The sequence below is a fragment of the Phaenicophaeus curvirostris genome, chromosome 20 (assembly GCF_032191515.1).
Source record: "Phaenicophaeus curvirostris isolate KB17595 chromosome 20, BPBGC_Pcur_1.0, whole genome shotgun sequence".
NCBI classification, from domain to species: domain Eukaryota; kingdom Metazoa; phylum Chordata; class Aves; order Cuculiformes; family Cuculidae; genus Phaenicophaeus; species Phaenicophaeus curvirostris.
Window position 1 is genome coordinate 9,945,515 of NC_091411.1, and position 22,777 is coordinate 9,968,291.

Sequence of the window (22,777 nt, forward strand, 5' to 3'; positions counted from 1 at the left end):
TAGAAGATCCAGTAAAGGTCTTTGTGTCTGGTAAAGCACAGGAGAGAAATTCAGTCCCAGACTTAAGGACATTACTCCTCTTGACACAGGCAAGACTCATACAAGGTGGGGGGGAGGGGGAGATTTTGTTCTTCTTAAGGGATTTTTTTTGACAACTTGAGTACAGCTGAGGGCCTGGAGGTTCCCCGCTCTGATTTCTCTGCTGTTAATTTGTTAATGAAGCTCATTACACTCAGGGAGCTCAACTTTGTGCAGATGGCCCAGCCAGCCCCAGCACCGCACTCTCCATTATCACCTCCAACTCTTATTACCTAAGATCCAAGGGGACAGGAGGATCACGCAGAGGGTGCAGACCTTCCCAAAGGTGTCTGCAGGGAGACACCTTTCCTATCTCCAGGAGAAATTTGTTTCAAGAGTTGCATATAGATTTGTGTGTGTGTGTAATAACCTGGCTGTTTAGCAAACCATTAATCTCTGGGGTTTACTGATGGATAAAGATTATTTGCAGGTCTCTGAAATGAAAGCCTCTGTCTCATCCCCTTTGTAATAGCACCTGGAGTAAACCAGCTGGAGTACCTTTGCCAAACCTCTGCTGTTACACCAGGGTAAAGCTCATGTAAACAAGATCAGAATCCAGTCCAAGCCTGGCAGTAAATGAACTGCAGCAGCAAAAGCAAGTTTAATGGATGTGTACTGCAGTTTAATGGATATGTACAGCTCTTGTTTTATTGCTGGGTTTTAGGAGAATAGCAACCATTTAATTGACTTTGATAGAAGAAGGTCTGCTTAGCGCTGTATTCTAGGGCAAAACTGATCATGAATATGATTATGACATTTACTTCTGACATAAATCTGTTGTTTCTTACTGTAATGCAAACCCTGGGATGCTCTCCCTCACGTTGGTGCCGCAGTCAGGACTTGGCGTGCCCACCCATATCTTGCCTTGCTGGGCCCTGAGCACAGGGGTCAACTGTGAGATGTACTTTTAGTAATTAATGTGTCCTCCCTCTCTGTTCCCTGAGATGATGAGCTTTGGATGCTTTCCTTTCACGTTCCCTTTGAGGGAAGCCGGAGGTACAGAGGTGTGAAATGACTGTGTAGGCGGCTGCCAATGGCTACTGGAAGCAAATCCATGGCTCTGTCTCCTCCTACAACCCCCAGGCTTCCAGCCCCAGCCTGGTGAGGTTGGATCCACCTCACTCAGCACCATCTACAAGTGGGAATGATAAGCATCCCTCCAGGCTCTTCATTCAGGTGTGGGAAGACCTGCCCATGGGGGAATCTAAGGAGCATTGCAGGCAGGGGTTGTTGGCCTGAGCCCTTGCCAGGGTTCACCTCAGAAACACCACCACATTTCTGCCCTTCCTGGAGCAGCCTGCCCAAAATACCTGGTCCTGCTCAACTTTCCTGTTGAGGGTGCCCTGTGGATCAGAAGGAGGTGGCTCATCTCCCTCCTAGAGATTTCATGGCACTTTTCCCACAAGCTGATGACACCATTACGGTTTCAACTACTCTTTTTCCAGATGGCTCCTGTCATTTAAAGTGGGAACTTTCCTTTTCTTTCTGAGCAGAGAAGCTGTTCGTCGATGCTTGGTTACAAACACCCTGCCTTTCACTTCAGAGTGAGGCCATCCCTTTGGATTCCTTTCATAACACAAATAAAATAAAAGCGAATGCATAAATGGAGGAAAATTATCACTCCATTAATTCCGGTCCTATCACCATAACATTCTGTTTGACCTTATTCATAGTCACTTGATCTTCAGCTCTTTAATATTTCAGATGACCTTTTGGGCTGGGAAGATGCTGCTGTTTCTCACTAGCATCTATGAGTCAACCTGTGTATCAAGTCACAGCAGTGGACCCAACCTCATTTATCATTCCATTTAAGGTGTCAGCAGGGCCATTATTCAAATGACTGGCCACACATGCAATCAATCTTTAATGAAACAATAATTGCACCTCCACTCCACAAGCCCTCTGCCTTTCTTAAAGGTATCTGGCATATTAATTATTGAAAACAATTGTGTTTTACCAGCATTAAGTTATGTTTTGTGAATTGCCATCTTTCAAGAGGATTTTAACTGGGAAATTTATGATCCTCTGTTTCTCTAGGGAATGGATAAACAGCAGCTTCTGTTCTTCTTTCTCTCATCTTAACATTGCTCGTGATTCCTATAGGTTTTTCCATCTGGCCAGAAAAAAATGGAGCGTGAGATAACTGGGCTGCCAGGTGAGATGTGTAAATGCCACCCCAAAGTGACATCGCCGAATGCCCCTGTGCAAAGTATCCCTGTTTTTCAAGAGGTGATGCTTATGGCAGAGTAAATAAAAAGCCCCAGAAAATGTTTCCAGGATGGGAGACCTCAGGATAACCCTTGTTTTGTTTCCTTTTGCAATGTATTCAGACTTGCATCATTTACCAAGATTTGAGAGGGTTAATTCTGAGGCACATGGTAGTAAACCAGGCTTTCACCAGGTGAGGCTCGTGATTGCTTTTGCCCCATAAAAAGCCAGAACCTGGTAGGTTCTTCTTCTTTGCAAACTTAAAGGGGCTCAGAAGCAGCTCATCACATGTGTGCTTCTCCTTTGAGGTCAAATGGTGGTAAGCTGCAAGGTTTAATGCTGGTAGCGTTTGGAACCTGAAAAATCTTATTGCGATTGGGACTTTTAATTGGAACAAGAGATGTTTTCAAAAGTTTCTGTGAACTTGTTGACTCCCAAATACTTTCTGTCTGAAGGAGATCCAGGAGGAAAAAAAACATGCTACTTTGTTTGGGGGTGAATTGCTTAGTGATGGAGCAATGTTTTTAAAAAAGGAAGCAGTGAATATGTGATGAGTGATATTGCTGGTCTGTTGCAGCCTCTGTGGAATTCAGTAATAGCAGTAGGGCACTGGTCCTCCTGTAGCAACAGGGAAGCTAATATTAAGAATGTTCCTATTATTAGTCTCTTTATTTTCGCAGTATTGTGCTATGTTACTTGTGCATTTCCTTCACCTTGTTTACAACCTTCAAACATTTATTCCAATTGAATTTTTGTTATTTTGGGTTTTTTTTCCTTTCTTTCTTCTTGAAATTACCACCAGCCTCATTGGTAAAGGATATTATAGCAGCCTGGTACCCTGAGCTGTTTGTACTGATGTCCCAGTGGAGGAGGTGAACTGGCTAAGAGAAGAGAATGAACACTTCTATTTATGCAGCAAACCTAATGATGGTGGAGCAAGGTAAATATGTTAACAAAGAACCTCTGTTTGCCTCAGCTGTGACGAGGCTGTATCCTGGGGAACCATCTCTCTCTTGTTAAGTTTCCTTCCCATCCTTATTGACTCTCTCCATGCTGCATTGAGATGGCCCTTGTATCGTACGATAAAATGGTGATGGGTAAAGCAACACATTGAGCAGATAAAGCTTTGTGCGCAGTGCTTTGTGTTTTATTTTTTTCTCCCAAACTGTTTTTATGCAACTCCATTCTTTCCTGCTCTCAGCTTCCCTGGTTCAAGGTTTTGCTGTGCTGAGGTGTAGGAGCATCTGTGCTCAGTACCCAACAAAAACCAGCAGTTGAGAAATGACCTCAGCAGGTGCCCCAGCAAGACATCCCCTTCCCTCCTCTGTATCCCCCTGTCATTCTCATCTCTCTACTAGCCTCCTTCTTAACAAACAACCCATGTAAGGCATGGAGCTCCTTTCCACTATGCCTTTGAGTCTGGCTGAGGTGAACAAACTAGGGATTTTTCTTGCTCTACTTTGCATGCTCCTGCTCAATAGCAGCTCACTTCTCCAGTGGGATTTGGCAAGGTGCTGAGCTTGGCCCTAGAGGGATGTTTCTCATTTCAAGAAACCATGTACTGCAAAACAGGCAAGTTCCTGGGGATCAATATGAGGGCAGCAGCAGGCCACAAATCTGCTCCTGCCAAAGCTGGAGCCGAGCAGGTCTTGGTGCTGCTGCAAGCTGTGACTATCAATGAGGTGCACGAGCAAGTCTTTTGATGTCGGGGACAAGTGACCCATCTACCTTGTGCCAGCTTATTGCAACCTCCCAGTGTAAACCCCTCATATATAAGGGTATTTTGCTGTGCTTAGTGGCATGAATAACACTTTTACTCGTGTATCCTTGGGGCTGTTTGGTTGAATGCAGTGTTGGGGATGATGTATAGGGCTGAGGGTTCTAAAGTGGTGTTGGCAAGCTGGAGGAGAGGACCTTGCTTGTGCTAGAGAGGGGATACTGTTCAGGCACATCATGGAGACGTCCCAGGCTGGGCTACCTGCATTCCCAGGTAGTTGTGGTACTGCCCCAGTCTCAGCTGTGGGGACCTATCTCAGAGCAAAACCCCAGAGCCCTTTAAAGTGGAGGGTGGAAATAATATAAAAAAAAAAAAAGCTAAACCATTCTACTAGCACAGGATTAGCTAGCACAAGGTTAAATCCCCTTTACTTAAAAGCCTGGATTGCAGGGTGATAAATGACATGGCTTCCTGTATTGTTTGCTAATTAATTGTTTGAATCCTGTAGTATTAAGGGGTGGAAAAACCAGAAGATAAAAGAAGAGTAATGCCCTTTTCTTTCTGTGCACGCTGAACCCCATTCATTGGAAAAGGATTTATAGTTTTCATCATAATTTAATTCTAAAACATATCACTTAATTAAAGGGATTTATTAAAATCCTCTGGCAGTGCCTTTTTACGATTAGCCCAGGACTCAACCCCTGAATGTCATGGAGAAAATTCATCAATTGATTTGTTTAACAGCATGGGTCTCAACCCCTCCCTGCTCGGCTGACTCTGTGTGGAAGAGAGAAATCTATAGTCAAAAGCTTAAAAATCTGAAAGACGGATCGGTTTTGCTGATTTCATCCCTTTTTTACCCCTTCCCATCCCCCTATCCCTGGGACTGGTTTTACAAGCCTCTGTTAATAAGCCGATTAATATTGATGCTGGAGCACTGAGCTGTCAGTTTGTCTGCCAGAGATGAGTAGTGAGAACGACTGCAGCGCTCGATGTGCTGCGGTTTGCTGGTAGTGACAGGGGCACCGGTTGCCCAGCCTGCAAGGAGGACACATGGGATGGTTTTATGCTGGAGTGCAAATGATACCTGCCCTTTCTTCCATGGGACCATGGATTCATTGTATTATCTGAGCCTGAATTAGCCCTGGCCCTGCCAAGGCTTTGTGACACCCATCAAAATCTATGAGCTCCTGAGGTTGTATGGGAGAAAGGTTCTGCTTCCTAATGGTACAGCTGAAGAAAAAGGCTTGGAAATGCTTCTAGGTTCCTGAAATGGCTAATGATTCAAGATATCGGAGGCAAATGTGAACGCTGCCAAACTGGATGTGAATGAACATTCTTTCTACAGTCTAGTCTGGGAAAAAGGAGACTTCTTTGGGCCCCAATGGGGACTTGGGAACAGGAGCACATCCCAGCTGTAGGAGTCAGCTCCCCTGTTACCCACCACTATCACTTGTCTCACGAATAGTTATTCTCCTCCTCTTCGTACTTCTCGTAAGATGTATTGAGAACCGCTCTTCTCTAAACCCATAAATCCTCCAATAACCCAAACGGAGAGCTTGAGAGTCTTATTAAAACCCTTATGAACAAGTTCAAACCATCTCTGATGACATTGTGCCTGTAGCCTTTTAAGTCTTCCACTGTGAAATCAGGAATCTCAGCGCTGCGTTTGGCATTGCTCCCCAAGCTAACGGCTTGTGCTGAATACAAATCAGTGCTCCAGGGCTCCATCTCTGGATCCTTGTGTCAGACTTAAATGCAGTAAATCTTGGGATGTAGCTGTCTATTAGCCCTGTTTATTAGATCTGGAAGGACTAGGGGAGGAAGAAAAAGCCCATAGAGGGAAGGTTCTTTTCCTGTGCTGGACAGTGATGTGGATTGAAGATGAAGTGCTACTCTGGGAGATGCCTTTGCAGCCTTACTGCCCTAATGTTTTATTTGGGAACTACGTGTTTGTAGTGGGCGAGTCCAATACTAGAGGTTGATCCTTTCTTTTTTGGTCTTTACCATTGGAGATGCAGTGAACAGCTCTTCAAGTCAACCCCAGATGGGTCTAAAGGCTTGAAGTTTTGGGTAGAATGTGTGAATTCTCTGAAAGTATTTGGGAAGACCTTTCTTATCGCTTTACTGGGGTCTATGACCTGCTATTGCTTTCTCTGCCTTTGCCTGAGTTAATGATGCACCTCAGATATCTGTTTTGGGTGCCCTGTGGTGCGTGGGACCAAGACAAGCTCAAACCCTTGTGAACCCAGTTCTCTATTAGACCAAACAAACAGGATGGACTTATCTGATGTGAGAAGATGAGCATAGACAACTTGTCCTCAATGCTTCCTCCCACACCCTCTGGTTTATGGCCCTTATTCCCAGAGTGACTGAATTTCCTTGTGCTGCTCCCATGAAAATCCCACGTATTCAGGATGGGCTGGGGAGGACATTCACAACTGATGAGGCTTTGCTTCTGGTACCCAAGTAAACTGCTTGCTGCAGCATTTTTCTCAAGAATAGCTAGTTCCTCGTGGCTCCTCAGAGGTGTTTTTTCCAAAGCTTTCTACTCTCCCATCTCCTCTGTTGGGGGGGGTGGTGAAGTGCAGCAGTTCATTTGCATTACAAACCGCAAGTAAGAAGTTGTCCTCGGGCTTATGAAGTGCTGTCAGAAGACTGAATTAAAATACAGTGCCCCAAATCCCTCTTGGTTTGCATTTAATTAAGGTCTTTCATTCATCATTTATTTCTGCATCCCATCATCTTTGGTAGTTCATGAAGAAAGAGGGAAATAAGGCTTCCTTCTGACAAAGATGTTGATCAGTGTTTTCTGAAGGCAACAGGCTCCTCTGGCATCTGTATCTCTGTTGATGATTTCTCTAACACATGCATTTTTTTTTTTTTAATAATGCAGGCTTTTTTTTTTAATTTGCTTTTTACTTAAGGTAGCCCTGCCAAATTTACAAGAAAGAGGATGACTCCTTCCTCCTCAGTGCTAGTTGCATACTGAAGTATCCCTGATACTGCTAAGATCGGTGGCTGGTGCTTTTGTGGGCATAGAAAACTGAATTTTGTTACTTTTTGGATTAAACCAAAAGGTAGTGAGGAAGAGACAACAGTAGAGTCTGTCTGCTGACTCTTACAAGAAGCTGCTTTGAGTCAGGAGCTCTTACCTCCCTTCAGCAAATATCCCCGTGCTAGATCTGGAGTCTTTCAAGTCTGGATATGAAGTGATGGTGTACACAAAGCTTGGCTTGGTTTCTGCAAAAAAAAAAAATCTCATTCTGAAAGGGTTTTAAATTTATCCTCCCATCTTTATTCTGGTTACCTCAACATGCTCTCTCGACACTGATAATTAAAAGTGTGCACACATCTTGAGAGCAGAGCTATTCTGAAGCAGCTCAGGTGCAGCCGAGAGTGCCCACTTCTCTCTTTTACCCTTTGAACTTCACAGGAGTCAGAGACTTGTTTTCAGGCAATGATGAATAGCTTATACTCCCATTTATTTGCTTAGTGTCTTCATTTAAGAAAATGTGAACACTTTTGCTGGCTGTGAATGTGTGGGGGAGGATGCTTCAGTCCTCCTGAGGTGTGAAGAGGTGAAGAGCAAGCTCACTCCTGTCTTGATGCACTGTGATGTTGTAGTGGGGGGGGGGTCGCATCCATCCTGAGCTGCCAGAGCAACCTTCAACCTGTGATTGTGGCACCCGGAGCTCTGCCAGCTCTTTGTAGGTATTCAGCTTTGTCAAAACACTTCATCCCCACTTGGCTGGATCCCCCTCACTTTATAAAAACCCCTTCCACTTCACTCCTGATCTGTTATCCTTCTTGTCTCCCTGGCTCTGCCTTCCCCAGGCTGGCGTTCCTGTCACTCACTGAGGAAAATTCAGGGATATTTATCACTGGCAGTAGGGAGGCGGAGGGGTTTTCATAACAACTTGGTACATGTGTCCTTGCACGCGATCCAGTTTTTGCATAGGCTTAAACCTGGATTGATGATCTGCCCTGCCCTCTGAAGGGCTGTATCACAGTGATGACATTTCAGAGCTGCCTTCAGTATATCACCACTTGCTAGAGCACTTCCCCAGCTCTCACCCTGGCTAACTGCATTATTTAAGAAAATTAAATCTGCCGTGCATATGTGCCCATCCTCCTGACTCACAGGATCACACACCTGGGGGCTTTGCTGGAATAAATAAAAGCCCCTACTTATGGCTTATTGGTACATTTGTCTTCGTTCCAACCTTTTCTGACAGTGCTTATCAATTATTTGGGCCCACATCAGGAGGGAAAGGCTCTGTGCCGTGATGCCAGTTGTTGCTGGTGAAGACTGACAGCCAAAATCCTGGGTGCCCTTAATGGTGCCTGCTTTGATGCTGGTGACAAGTAGGAATTTCCTCCTTTGCTGTGTGTCTGTGAGCAGCAGAAAGGCTTTCTTATCAAGCCTCATCCAGGGCTTCTCCTCCTACAGAGTCCTTGCAGCTGTGCCTCATTGTTAATGGCAGAATAATGGGAGCAAGCATAAGATGGGAAGAGAGCTCTCTCTCCCATGGGCACTGGGAACAGAAGATGCTCTTCCCTCTCCCTATTTAGCCTCCTGCTGATTTTGGTCAGCTCTGCCTCGGCTCCCATTGTGCATGAGAGAAATACAGCTGGGGAAGAAAGAACAGAGGGAGGAGAGCAGGGAGGCTCTCAGATACTTGTGCAGTAATAAGTTATTTATTTAAAAAATTGAAAGCTGTGTTAGTTCTGTGGTGTGTCTGAATACGCAAGGGGTGGTGAGAGTTAGAGCGAGGAAAAAAATGCATCTTCTATTCAGTTTTAACCCTTTCCCCTGTTCTTTTAGAAATAAATGCTGAGATGTGAATGTAGTGGACCCAGTGTGTGGCACATTGTGTAATGGTCTAGTAAAGAAGTCTAGAAATAAGAGCATCTGGTTCTGTAGTGTTGCTTCAAAGCCAAACCCAAAGTGAAAGGGAGTTACCTAAAATTCATAACTGCTGGGGGACTCTGCTCAGCCCAGCTGAGCTGTAGCTGTCTGATCTCCTCCTGATGCTCTTCCCCAGGTTGGTGACACGGGCAGTCTGGAGAGAATCGATGTGAAAGGAGCATTGCTGTTGTATATTATATGCTGTATGGATTTGGTGGCAAGCCTGCGAGACTTAACTTCATCTCTATCTCTGCATATTGTCCTCTAGGGCTGGGTTGGGAACAGCAGAGGGTTTTTATTGCTGCTTGCCTGAATGTACCTGTTCAGAAGATGAATAAAGACCACTTTTCTCCAGTGCTGTCAGCCAGGCTCCTTTTACTACCAAGTTTTGCCCATTTTGTTCTGACACTTAATAAAAGCTTTAGGAGGCAGAAGCCTTGTACTGCATTTTCTGAAATAGGCCCCTGCTCAGTAAAGCATTGGGATAGAGGAAGCACTTAAGTGAAGGCAGATGTTTACATGAATTTGGGAGCAGGAGCCGCAAAATGCTTAGAGAATACACAGCCAGGCTTTGCTCCACAACAGAGCAATTCTCCACTTTGGAGATGCGGCTGCAGTTCATCCTGTAATTCAGTTTTCAAATACACAGAGTGCCTGCAATGATGCTATAAAGTGTTCACCTTGCTGTTAATCTGCACTATAATCTACCCAGTGGAAAGGCATTTTTTGGGGGGGATGAAGCAGTGCATTTTGTTCATATTGCAGGGGTTTTTTTCCCCGCTTGTTCCTTTTTTTTTGTTGTTCTTGAAATGTCCTCTGACTTTTCTGCTGGTATTGATCAGAGCCAGGTATTGAAGCGTGTGCTCTGAGTGGAGCTGGGGTGAGCCTGGGCAACTGAGAGGCTCAGTGCTATGTGCAGCCTCTGTGAGCAGGGTTTGGTTTCCAGCAATGATGGAAATGGTCTTCTTGAGGGAATGGAGGGAGAAATGGTGGGAAAAGGGCATCAGGAGCATTTGTTTTTCCTTGGCACCGGCTTGCTGGTGCCTGATGCTTTGCTGAGCCTTGCCTGCTTGCTCCTTTTGCCTGTGGGAGCACCCATGGGAGTCGTTTAATCATAGAATGGTTTGGTTGGAAAAGACCTTTGAGATTATTGAGTCCAATTGTACCTGTCCACTACTGAACTGTGTCTCTGAACACCTCATTTGCCCATCTTTTAAACATCTCCAGGGATGGAGAATTGACCCGTTCCCTGGGCAGCCTCTGCCAGTGCCTGGGAACCCTTTCAGTGAAGAATTTTTCTTGATGTCTAATCTGAACCTGCCCTGGTGCAACTTGAGGTCATTTCTTCTTGTCTTGTAACTTGGGAGAAGAAACCAACACCCACCTCTCTACAACCTTTCAGGCAGTTGTAGGGAGCAATAAGGTCACCCCTCAGCCTCCTCTTCTCCAGGCTAAACAACCCCGGGTCCCTCAGCCACTCCTCTCAACTCTTGTTCTCCAGCCCCCTCCCCAGCATCATTCCCTTTCTCTAGATGCTCTGCAGCGCTTCAATGTCCTTCTTGTAGTGAGGGGCTTAAACTCAAACACAAGAGGCAAGATGCTGCTTCATCAAGCGGCACCAAGCTGAGCATGGAGGAGGAATGACTTCCCTGCTCCTGCTGGCCACCCTGTTTCTGATGGAGGCCAGGATGCCATCAACACCCCCTGCGAAAGGTGTGAGCCCCATCATATTGTGTTGTGGGGATGAGGGGTCTGTGGTCTGGAAAGGATTATTCATTGAAAGAAGCTGTGCAGGCTCAGCTGCAAGGTGCCCTGTGCTGCTGGGGATGGAGCACTGGTGCTGCCCACGCTGGCACAGAGCAGGGCGAGCTGGATTTTAATTGCGTGTAGACGCTGATTGATTTCTTTTTTTTTTTTTTTCCCTGTAGCTCATTACCCAGCAAGTCATTTTAATTAACACCATCTAATATGGGTTGAGATGTATTTTGCAAATGTCAGCACTCTCTTTTTTTTTTTTTTTCCTTCCCCTGTAGACCAAATGTGGAAAGTTAGGAGAGGACAGTGCTAAATGATTTCAGTTGATTTAGCAGTGGTAAAGCAAGTCGTTAGCAAAGTGCTTTATGAAGTCATAAATGTCCTTTCCAAGTCCTTTATGGGATTCTTGGGGGAAATCTGTTTGTCACTGAGGGTTATGCATTGCACTGGTCTTCACCTGATAAGCAAATGGGTCAGAATAAGCACAGGGCGCTCACATTTCACCTCAAAAGCAGTGGAAAGGCAGACCCCAGTGCAGCACTTGTGCTCTGTGCCCCCAAATTCTGCTCAGTTTTGGGGTGCCAGTGTAGGGAGATCCTTTCTGAGACCACCAGGGACCCCTTAAATGTGAAGTGGTGTCAAGGTAGGATCTGATAGGAGCAAAGCCAGCTCTTCCTGAACCACTTGGGAATTGAATAAAGTACTTGATAAAGTCACTGGCAGAGCTCTTAATGATTTCAGTTGTGTCTGATCGTGGCCCAGGAACAACATCATCCAGTCTAAGTTTTCCTAACAACTATGTTCTCCTCTGTTAAGGTATACTGGCACCATTCTCCACTCAAGCTTCAAGTAAATGGGAGCCACTTACTGCTTGTTCACTGTTGGCTCAGTTCTCAGAGTGTGAAAACCAGGATTTTTTTTTTTTTTTCCAATCTGAAATTCAGATTAATCCCTTGAAATCCAGAGCAAATGTCCCCCATCATTAAGGAATGATGGAAAAAGGCTTGCAGAGGGAGATCAAGCAACTACCAGCTACAAGTGTGCCTTGTGAGCAGCCCTGTAAAATACTCTTTCTCTGACAGCCTTGCACCTTCCTTCCTTCCTGCTGATGTTCAGAGAGGGAAATGAAAAGTATGAGACTGGAGCATCTCTATTAGAAAGCTGATATACTTAAAAATGGGGCAGATACTCCTGTTGCACCACTGAAATATAACTGTAGATAAAAACATGTCAAGAGCAAAGAGCTTGATGGAAGCAGTGACCATGGACTGGTTATTCCTTGGGGTTTTATTTAGTTCAGTTTTGGAGGCAATGTACTAAGTGATTTGTTGTTTCCAAACCACTTCCAGAGCTGCCAGATCTAGTCTGACAAATAGCAGTCAAGTTTAGTGCGTGAAGTCCACATTCATAACCTACTGATTTTGTGTGAAGGATCCTCCTCCTCATTAGAGAAGTTCAACAGATTGTTGAACCATTGAAGAATTTGATACCACATATATAATGTTTAATAATGTGCAGAGCTATATTTTCCAATATATTTCTCTTAGACACCCATGGTGCTGGGCCTGAGCATGAAATGCATCAGGTGTTGTATTCAGGTGCAAAATCATCTGTAATATTTAATATCTCTCCAGCAGACAAGATTTAATGCAGACTTAAAGCACAAGGCTTGGGTTTTTTCCCCACTCCCTTATGTTTCTACAACTTCACTGGCTTTGCTTCAAGCTTCATTAGGAACAGACTATTACATACAACAGCCAAGGATGCATGGCTTGTAATGAACGCTGGGGTTTGCAGGCTTCCTCCTACTCCCTACCAGCGAGCCAAGCCCGTAAAGCTGATACTACACCATCATTTTTTATTCATTGTCTGTAAATATTCTTTTCTTGGAAAGCAGCACGTAAGTGCACCCTGTGCCTCTCGCGGTTAACCTGGGCTCTCTGTGGGTGTTGGTGCCAGCTGGGGATTGTACCTGGAGCCTTAAGCCTGTGAGACGAAAGGCACTGAACCACCTCTCAGTCTCACTTCTAGAAAGCGGTTTTGCTGACAAAACACACACCCCACTCATATCACACATCCATTTGGATGTTTTCTGCCTGGTTCTGCAGAGGTGTTTTGTGTTAAGTCTGTTCCAGCTGTGCTTGAACCAGATGGTTTCTATGGGAATAACCAGAGTGGGCTCCAGAGTCCTTTCCCAGCTGCCTTCAATTAATTGAGACCTCATCAATTTATGGCCAAAGCTTTCCTGACCATACACCACATCCAGTTTGGAAGTAGACAAGCAAGAATGTTAGCGATTAGGATGAAATCCCATAAATATGACTTTACAACCCAGAGAGCACCAAAGGATGCGTGCCTAGGGGCTACAAGTGTGTTTATCTCCTCCAAGCCAGCTGTTAGTGCAGAGAGCATCCTTCCTCCTGCTGGTTTCTTCTCTTGCTCTCCAAACCCAGCACCAGCTGAGTGTTTGGTTCCCTTGCTGGCAGTTCCCATTGGCACGTGCAGCTTTAGGCAACCATCACTCCCAGTGTGTGCTTTTATCTACTTCTTCAGTGGGTGCCTCTGCTGCTCAGTGAGGTTCACAGCGTGAATCCCATGCTGGAGAGACACCTGACCTACACAGAAGAGTCACAGCTTTAACCTTCAATTGTTTCTGTATGTGAGTGTATTTACACCTACAGATTTCTTCCACGGGTAACCAGAGAGCCATATCACCCTGGTGTGTCTCTAGTATGTGTGATAAGAACTTGTGATTATGTTTCTTCCCATTCTTTAGAATTTCTGTTTAGCCAGCAGGTGTACTCGCTTCAGGATGAGAGGAAAAAAAAAAGCTGTGGGAAGCATATAAAAAGAGACTAAAAATCACACACTCCCTATTTAGGAGAGAGGTGCTAATTTCCTTTGAGGAAAAATACTCATGAGAGATATAAATGGATCTTTTCTCTAGTTTACCCCATAGCTATTATTTCTGTGTGGCCAGCAGGAGTAGGCTGAGCAACTCATATTTTATGCTTCTAGTCTGCTTGAGTTTATAGCTCATCTTAGCATCTGGAGAAGGCAGTACAGAAAGCTTTCCTTGCTGGCCTTCCTAATACATATGATTCCTTTGCTATAAACTAGAGAGCCCCTGCAGCCAAAGCCTCTGTGGAACTTGTTTTCGTGATGTAGGGGTCAGCTAATGTGGTGGATATGAAGATACTGAAATATCCAGTAATAAAAGCTCCTTTCTAGTCAGAGGCAGGAACGATGTCCCAGTGCTAATTTAACCAGGATTGCTGATCCTGCCATGTCACTGTCAAGAATATCCCAATTTAGTAACAGTGAGCTGTGTTTTACTGCTGCTGGATGCTAGAGATGACAACGTGGAGGGAGCAGGAGCAAATGAGTTTGTGCATGAAGTCCCACCTCAAGAATGCAGTCAAACGTGTGCAGGTTTCCCTCCTCCACGGGGTCTGATTCAGCTCCATCCTCCCAGCGTGGGGTTGGGAGGTGGCTGCTTAAGAGACCTATTTTGAGGGAGACTGGGAAGATATCTGGGAGGAGAGATGAGAAGAAAAGAAAATCGAGGAACTTTCTCCCAGAATCAGCACTCTGCGAGCTGTGAGTGAGACCTACAAATGAGATTGATTCATAGCCCTAAGGGGAGTTGGATGCATTTAATTTATTCTTAAGCATTTCTGAAGTGCTCACATAAAGCTGTGCTGAATGCGTGTTGCCTCCCTTTGCCCTTAAATTCCAGAAAGGTCAGTTCAGGAAGTTCTTCAGTGCAGGGTGTTTGATTGCAGGTTCACAGCATTTGCAGCCCTGCTGCAGCTCTGGGGGCTGCATCTCCCCTTCCATCAGCTGCAGCATTCCTGTGACCAAGAAAACGGTTTCCATCCATTCAAGGACTGCTGCCCTTGGAAACAGGGTAGCAGGAAAGAGTTCTGATGTGATGCTTCTCTGTCTTTCCAGGTTCCCCTTTGTGCCTCCCCAGTCATGGCTTATGGGATGCTGGGTGCGATGTAGCAGAAACATGGCTCATGGCAAAAATATTTGAACTTATGCACCAGATCCATTGTCTGATGTTTCAGATATGGCATCAAAAAACAGGGTGGGACCCAGATCAGTCCCAGCATTCTCAGTGTCTGGACAAAGAGCGTGATGCAAATATGTAGCACCCCAAGGAGCACAGGAGGTCCCAAGAGATGCTAGCTAATGGTTGGGTGAGAGCAGGGAGTAGCTCAGAGATCCAGGAGGGATGGGGTTAAACTGCCTTCTATGGCAGAAAGCTTCTGCAGCCTTGTCATAGACAAGACTGAGTCAGGTGTGATGAGTAACTTCAATGACTATTAATTAAGTATTAAGTCATTACCAAGGAGGTTATATATGTCTGAGCAGCTGAAAGCCAAAGATTTTAGGGGTTTTTTTGTGCTTCTAGGTTAACATGGAAGCATTTTGGTCTTTCTCTTTAGAGGCTAAGGTTACTGCTGAAGTATTTTCATTCTTTGCTTGGCATTTAGACGTGGCAGCTGTTTCTCTGAGGTCTCAGTATTCAGGCTTCAACTTTGGTCTTTGTTTGCACTGTCTCATTTTCTAGGGGTCAAGGTGAGGTAGATATCCAGTGGCTGGATGTGTGCCCTTGCAGGCACCTTTGCTAAAGGTGTAAGAACTGCAGGGGGGAGCCTGAGCAGGGTAGGGGCAAGGGGCGACCACCTCCATCTGCAACTGCTCTCCTCTCATTCCATGTATGGGATGAGAAACCAAAGCAAAAAATCTTGCTTCTGCTGCACAGCTCTTGATTTTCATGACACTTACTTCTGCGTGTGCTTTCAGGAGAATAACATAACGCAGCGTGGTTCTAGCAAAAAGCTGGGGCAATTTCAGGTGTCCCTTTGAGGGCTTGTGGTCACCACGATGTCAGAGACTTGTTGATGAGATTGCTACTTTTTTTTTGCTTTTGGAAAAAACCGGTTTTCCCTTGTGCCATCTTGACTCAGTCTGCAATGCTTTCTCCTGTATTTTCCATCTGCTTTCACTCACATAGTTGGAGTTGGCAGTTACTGCCTCCCGTTTGCTTCCCCCCTTGGCCGCCGTGCTCGCCTCCGTGCCGCAGTGTAGTGCCGAGCATCCTCCTGCGCCGCAGAAGACGCACCCATCTGCGATGTTAAAACAAGGTACCCATCATCCTCGGGGAGTTTTGCGTTCACACATATGCACAGTCTTGCAGAGCTTTAGTGGATTTGGTGTTTGGTTTGAGTTTTATTACCTGGGTAATGATATCCTGCCAGTCCGGTTTCAGGTGGAGTCCCACCGTGCTCCTCTTCTTGGCAGCCGTGGGGTGAGGGCTCAGCTGTCATCTCAGCCGGGGTGGCCAGGCTGTTAAAAAGAGCCAAGTCCTTCAGGGTCTGTAGGGATGGCATGCTGATGCTCAGGGGTGATGGTCAGGAGGGCAGTGGAGGCGGCTCGTGTCAGCGTCTGATCCTATGCGGCTCCAGCAATCGCTCCTTGCTGAGAAGCAGCTGGTAGTGAAATCCAGATTATGGTAATGATGAAACTATGCCCTGGCCAGAAAGTAACTTCTGGGCACCACTGGTTGCCAGAAACATAAAGCACCACTGTGGTACTGCTCAGAAATACTCCGTATGAGGCACAGGGAAGGCTATTGATTGTGTGGAAAAATCTGATTTAGGAAATCCTTCTTGTATTCCTTTCTCTTTCCTTCCTTTCTTTGCTTGTAAGCTATTAGCTGATACATGGATCATGTTTTTCCACCTTTGCTCTGACATTCTAAAGGCTAACAACAAAGGCTTTTTTAAAATAAAATGTGTGATTCCCAGGTAACTGCTTAGCCTTGAAGCTGTGGGTTTTAAAAAAGACACTGAACACCTTAGAGCTCATGATTAAAACAGTGACAATGATCAAAGCAGCTCTGAGCAAATTATTTAACCTTGAAGAAAGGAAGGTTCAGGATAGGCACTAGAGAAAATATCAGTTATAAGGATGGGCACATGCTGGGAGGCCAGAGCCAGGTCAGATATCGTCTGCCCAGGCAGGTAATGCAGCTCCCACCTCCTTCACCTCCTCTCATTATAAGGTCTGGGACCGTCTTGCTCTGTGTGTGCAAGGTGAGGGGGGAGAGTGGGTTTACTGAGAGACAATTAAAATAAAGAGCTGGCCGTTCTCTAAAGAAAAGTTAAGTAGAGATACCTGGTTGAGAAACTCAGTCCAGCCATGGGAACCCCAAGTCTGAGTTTTGGGGCATGACAACCCTATTGCCTACTCTCCATCCTGGAGGAACCTGTGAGCTGCTCACAGCAGGAGATGGTGGCAATCACAGTCCTGCCTCCAACAACAACAGTTCCCCAGGAGCTGGTTCTCCTCACATTTTCTATCAGAGCCCTGGAACTGACTGTGTCTCTCTACCTGATGAGCAAAGTCTGAGGGAACTTGGCAAACCGAGCTAAAATCTTCCCTAACGCAGACTGAGGTCTGTGCACTAGCAGCTGTGTTGCCCTTTTCACGCATTCAGCCTCAGACCCTGTTGGCTTTTGCTGTAAAAACCCAACAAAAAGCAAAAGAGGGGTCAGTCCCTGAGGCCTGAGCTTGATTTAATGCTAATCGCTGCAAACATCCAAACTGGCGGTGGCTGGCTTTAATTAAAATGACAAAATAAGGGAGCCATAGGGATGAATTACTGGAGGAAAACATTATATTTCCCTACAGCTAGTTTAATTTAAAAAAGCAATAAATCAGGCTTGAAGCACCTCCTTCCCTGTGCCAAAGCAGGAATAGGATGGCTGGCATGGGCACTGACGATGGCATCCTGGTAGGACCATGTCACCTAAACAGTTTCCTGTGTCTTCAAACCCATGTTGCCAGCTCCAGAAGCCCCTCAAGTGCATCCACTTGGCTGGATTTGCTGCAGTTTTTCCCCCTCACTGCCCTTTGTTATTTGTATAAATTAACACGCCCCCAGGCTCAAACATCTACGAAGCTGCTTTTGGTTGCAAAAGGAGAAACAAATGCAGTGCGTGGTGCTTCCTTCCATGCACTGTCCTCCCAGGGCTGAGCACCTGCGCTGCGGGGAGGGGTGGGTGGCAGAGTCCAACCCTTCCAGTAGTTGTGGGCATGACACAAGCCACCAAGGTTGGTGGCAAGAGCCTGGCTGTCCTTTTCACTTGCACGTGTATGATACTGAAGATATGAAGGAGACAGGCAGGTCTTTGATTTTGGAAGGGAAGCCTCTTGGCTCTGGATTTGCTGGGGGTTGAGGTGACGTGGAGGGTTGCTTGCTTTTCCTCATGCCCTCAAGCAGCTGGCTGCACTGGCAGATGCTCCTGCGGGGAGCAAAGGGTTGGTTGTGACCTACATTCAGTCCCTCCACATCCCTGTGCAAGCACTTACCCTGTCGCTGCAAACTGCGAGTAAATAACACGGCATCCACAGGCAGCTGGCTGGGGAGAAACCAAGTTAGGAAAACAAGAGGAAGAAAATAAAGCTATCTTGGACTACCTTAGTGTTGTCCACGGTGACTGGAGCCCTGTGGAGGGGGTGTCCCTGCAGCCCCTGGCAGGACAGGCTGGTGCAGATGTAGGGGATGCCACTAGAGCCTCCTGTCCTCTGTTTCTCTGGTCGAGAAACAACATGCACCTGTACTGGCAGAAAAAAAGTACTTAGCAAACACATAGGAGGATTTAAAAGTAGTTTTCTTCATCTTGTTAGACACTTTATTACCTTCTATCACCTATATGAGAAGATGCATTTTCCAGCCCCAAAATCATAGGGATCTAGTAGAGCCTTTGTTTTCCCTACTTGATTGTAGAGCCCTATCACTTCTTTCCAAGGCTATTTTTGGATTCCTTTTTAGAGTAGAACAATGTCTCTGGATAAATAATTCTTGACCTGTAGTTTGACACACACGTTCAGCAGAACTCCAGCACATGCTCCCTCTAGCTCTCCAGAGACATCTGCTCTCCTTCTCCTATTAAAAACAACACTCTTATATCTACTGTTTTCTTCTTGCCTGCCTCTGAACTCTCAGGACCATCTGGGCCTGAGTTAAACAAGACCAAGTACAGCCCATCTTCTGATCTCCCCGGGTCTGGCAACCAGAGCACGTGCCCACCAGCCCTGTTCGTGTACAGCTTCTCGCTAAGCCCTAACACACTTTGATGTTTATTGATTCCTAATTCCCATCCGCGGTGGTAGCCAAAGAGCTTTGTCCAGTGCTCAGCTTAAAGAAAACTTTGGCATGAATCCATCAATGTGTCAAATGGCGCAGAGCTTCTCATGTCTTCTGTAGCGCGCTGAAGAATTAAATCATCCTCTGAGTCAATACATGCGTGTCTGTGCGGATAACCATGCCTGCAGATAGCTGTGCAACCATGGTTACAGTCTTTTAGGTGCTAGGATATTTGGGGCAGATGGTAATTTTGGCTCTGTGGCTGCACTCCAAAAGAAGAAGGGGAATCTGCTAGGAAAGGCTCTGTTCTTCTGGGTCTTTGGGAGATGAGAAGTGTGGGGCTTTTATGGTGGTTTTGGCATAAGGACGTGTTCTTCAGCATTACATGCGGCTTTATTTACTACCTTTAAAACAGAAAAAATACCCCAAAAGAGGACTTGTAGTGTTGGCCATGGGCTACAGTGAAGAATTACCCCCGTGCAACCCACTTGGGTCCAGGTGGACCATTCCCTGCTCCTTTTCTGGACATGGTTTAGTCATTGTTAAATCCATCAGGGAACGCCACAAAGACCTGCAAGGATTGTCTTGTGCAAGGCGTGAAGCAGACTGCTTGTGGAGCTGGTGGGAGCTGTGAATTCCATGCCACCAGTTGATTTACCACTGAAATAGCAATGCTGAGTCCAGCTGATAAAGAACCCAGACTCCAAAATGGAATTAAATAATTATTCTCACTTTCTTTAACTTCAGGAGGATCCTATTAGAGAAAAGAGCCTGTATTACTAGCTGGCTGACATTTTCCTCTGAGCCTGTTTCCAGATCGGATTTAGCTCTTTTATCTCCTAATCCCCAGAGCTTTTTAATGTAGAAAGTAATGGCATCCAAAGGCGAATTTAATTTTGACAAGTAATCTGACTTCTTTTCCTATTCTGGAGCTGGGTTTTAATCCTGTTTGCTGTCTGAAGATGCATTATGTGGATGTATTTAAAATCCTCCCTGCTCTAAAATCGTTCAAAGAGGGAGAAAAATAAAGAAAATTACCATCCTGGAAGCAAGAACTAGTTTCTTATCAAACATTTCAAAACCTTTTATTGCTGTCGGTTTTATTAACCCCTTCGCTACACTTCAACTTGGCGCTGTGCTTCTAGAAAGTAAATACAGCTGAATGCAGTGTCTGATTCTGCTCCTGCTAAAACACGGAGCTGAGACACCAGAGGATGCTGGCAACAGAGGGGGAGGTCATCAGCGAGCTCCTTCCAGCTGCCAGAGGGTTGTGGTGTTTGGAAAAAGTTTCTTTGCCTTTGATCCATTATTACAAGTGTTGGGATCACTGCAGGAGTGGAAATTTTGGGTGTTTTGCAGGTCTTTTGTATGTGTCCCTCTGCCACCAAGGCACTCTAGGGTGGAGGGTGCTGCCAACCAGGTGTTCAGCATGAGGCATGAACTACTCCAAAAGAAAACAAACCCTAAAGTCAAATTGCAGGGGAAGGGTGGGGTAACGAAGCTTCAAAGCTGCTAATCTTAGCTGAGAAAATAGAAATTTATGTTGTTACCATGTTTCTCCAACTCGAGGTCCCAGAGAACCACATCTCGATGAGGATCAAATGTGCTGATCATTGGTTATTTCCAGCACATCTTACCCTTTGCTGTAGCCCTGATTCATACCAGCTCAGAGCTTACTGGTCCCCTGAAAATATCAATTGCAAATAGGGGCTACTCCTCCTGAGAAAAATCTGTACTTATTGACTGGGGACTGTTTGCACAAAAGCCATAAGATGCAGAATGTCCCTGTCACTCTGCAGCAACTCAGCTGATGGTTCATTATTCCAGCACATAAATACCTGTCTCCTGCTGAAGCAAAATGTGCATCTTGAGGCATTGGTGGCATCTCACTATTAAATAAAAAAAATGTATATCTGTCTCATTCTAGCTCGGTTAAAAACCACCTCAGCAAAGAAGGGATTATGTATAAATACATATATTTGCAAATGTCAGCTTGGAAATAGGAAGAAAATCTTGCAGCAGCGCTGTGAGGCTGGCGGAGATGGAAATGGATTGGTTTTTACGCGGCGAGGCGCCGCTGGTCAGAGGGGAGATAAGTGAAATAAATGGGGACTTTGCTGCAGGCGAGCTGGTGATGAAGCCAATTAGGGGAACTTGAGTCGTGTCCCACGTGCCAACATGCTTCGTTAGGCTTCAGACCAGGCCGTGTACTCTGGGTAGAAATCTAGTGTACAAGCCACATCAGTTAATCTAGGGGCAAATGGGTAAAACCACTTTCTTTTGCATATCCTGTGTTTTCTTTCCCCCTTCTTCCTAAGTCAGCAATTTATCTCACTCAGTCTCTGTCATGGGAAAGGGATGATGATTTAGAGGATTTGCATTGCTCCAGGGATGCAATCGCAGGCTGGCTTGGTTAGGAGCTAAGGAAAAACTCTTGAGCAGGGTTTTTATTTTCAGCTGTTTTTTATGTCTGGCTCTGAGCTCCCTGAAGTAAGCAGAGTGCTTTCCCAACTTCTTTTTTGACTACAGACAACTGCACCTTGGCCATGTTTTCACCTGCATTCCCATCAAATCCCCAGCATGCGCTGCGTACCCCTGGCATGGACATAAACTGGAGGGTCGTCTTGTATGGAGTTGACTGGAAGAACATGTTAAAGGACACATTGCTTTGAAGCCCTTCCTGGGGCAACGATTGCCACCTGAAACCTGATGGCCAGCCAACATCTCCATCATGAACCACTAAACTTGAGTCCATCGCTGCTCTATTGCTCTCTCTCTTTGGTCCCTGCAAAGAGAAAGGATTTGTAGATGATGTACTCACAAAGCGGAGATGCCCTGCCCTGCCTGGCATGAGGAATGTATGGACAATCACAGCTTAGCTGAGCTGAAATCAGAAAAAAAAGGCAGCAAACCCCCTGTTCTACCATCCTCCACCACGGTGAATCGAGGACCAGCTTTGCTATTAGACCAGGGCAGATTGAATTCACTCGGGCTGTCGTTGCGGCGGATGTTTCCTAGCAGCTGCCTGGTGCATGCGGTTCAGAGCGTTTGTGTTAATAATGATGATGAGCACTGAAAATATGTCTCTTCAGGAAATAAAGATCAGATCAGCCCAAGCACCATGTAAGCTTCATTTCTTTCGCGAAGCAGATTACTTGGGCATGAAATATTGTCACTCTTTACCTTATGGATGACTGATTCCAGGCTTGACCTAGTGCAAGCCAGTGTAAGTAAACACATCTCCTCTGTAGCTCTGGTAAATGATCTAAGCGATTTAACGCTGAGAATAAGGAGAGAATGGAAAATGCCACCCCAGTGTTGCTGGATGTGTCTAACGTATTTTTCATCCTGTTTTTTAGCAGGGTACTTTGGATCAGGACGGTGAAGGGTGCATTCATCAATGCACAGATGACGTACAGCTCCATGCTGGATGCGACATCCCCAGCTCGCTCACGTGCAGTGAGTTGGGATGATTCACTGCAGCTCCCTGCTCCCTTTCATCACCAGTCGGCCCAACCCACAGCTTTTAGAAACTGCTTTTCCAAAGTTTTTCAGGCATATTTCAGTTCAGCAAACCCAGATTCGGGACCAAACCGTCTTCCTGTTTGATGTGTTTTTACCTGGGGTTTAATGCAGGCTCCAGCTCCATTTCCCACCTGCATTAGGTGGCACCTGCAGCCCAGATGCTGGGTGCTACAGGAGGGACATAGCTCGTGGTTATCACCATCCCTGGAGGTGTTTAAAAGACAGGTGAACAAAGTGCTCAGAGATATGGTTTACTAGTGAACAGGTACAGCTGGACTCAATGCTTTCAAAGGTCTTTTCCAGCTAAATGATTCTACCCTGTAACCTCAAAAAACCAATTCCTTTCTTTTTGTTGACAGCATTTAAAACCTGAAATACTTAGAGCTAATTTTAGAAATAACCCATTCTTTTTAAGTGA

The 22,777-nt window shown here is 45.6% G+C and overlaps 1 protein-coding gene across 1 annotated transcript in view; it reads right to left on the minus strand.

The window, feature by feature from the left end:
* PIERCE1 (piercer of microtubule wall 1) overlaps window positions 1-22,777 on the minus strand; it is a 378,509-nt gene that overhangs the window by 171,114 nt on the left and 184,618 nt on the right. The window lies entirely within an intron of this gene.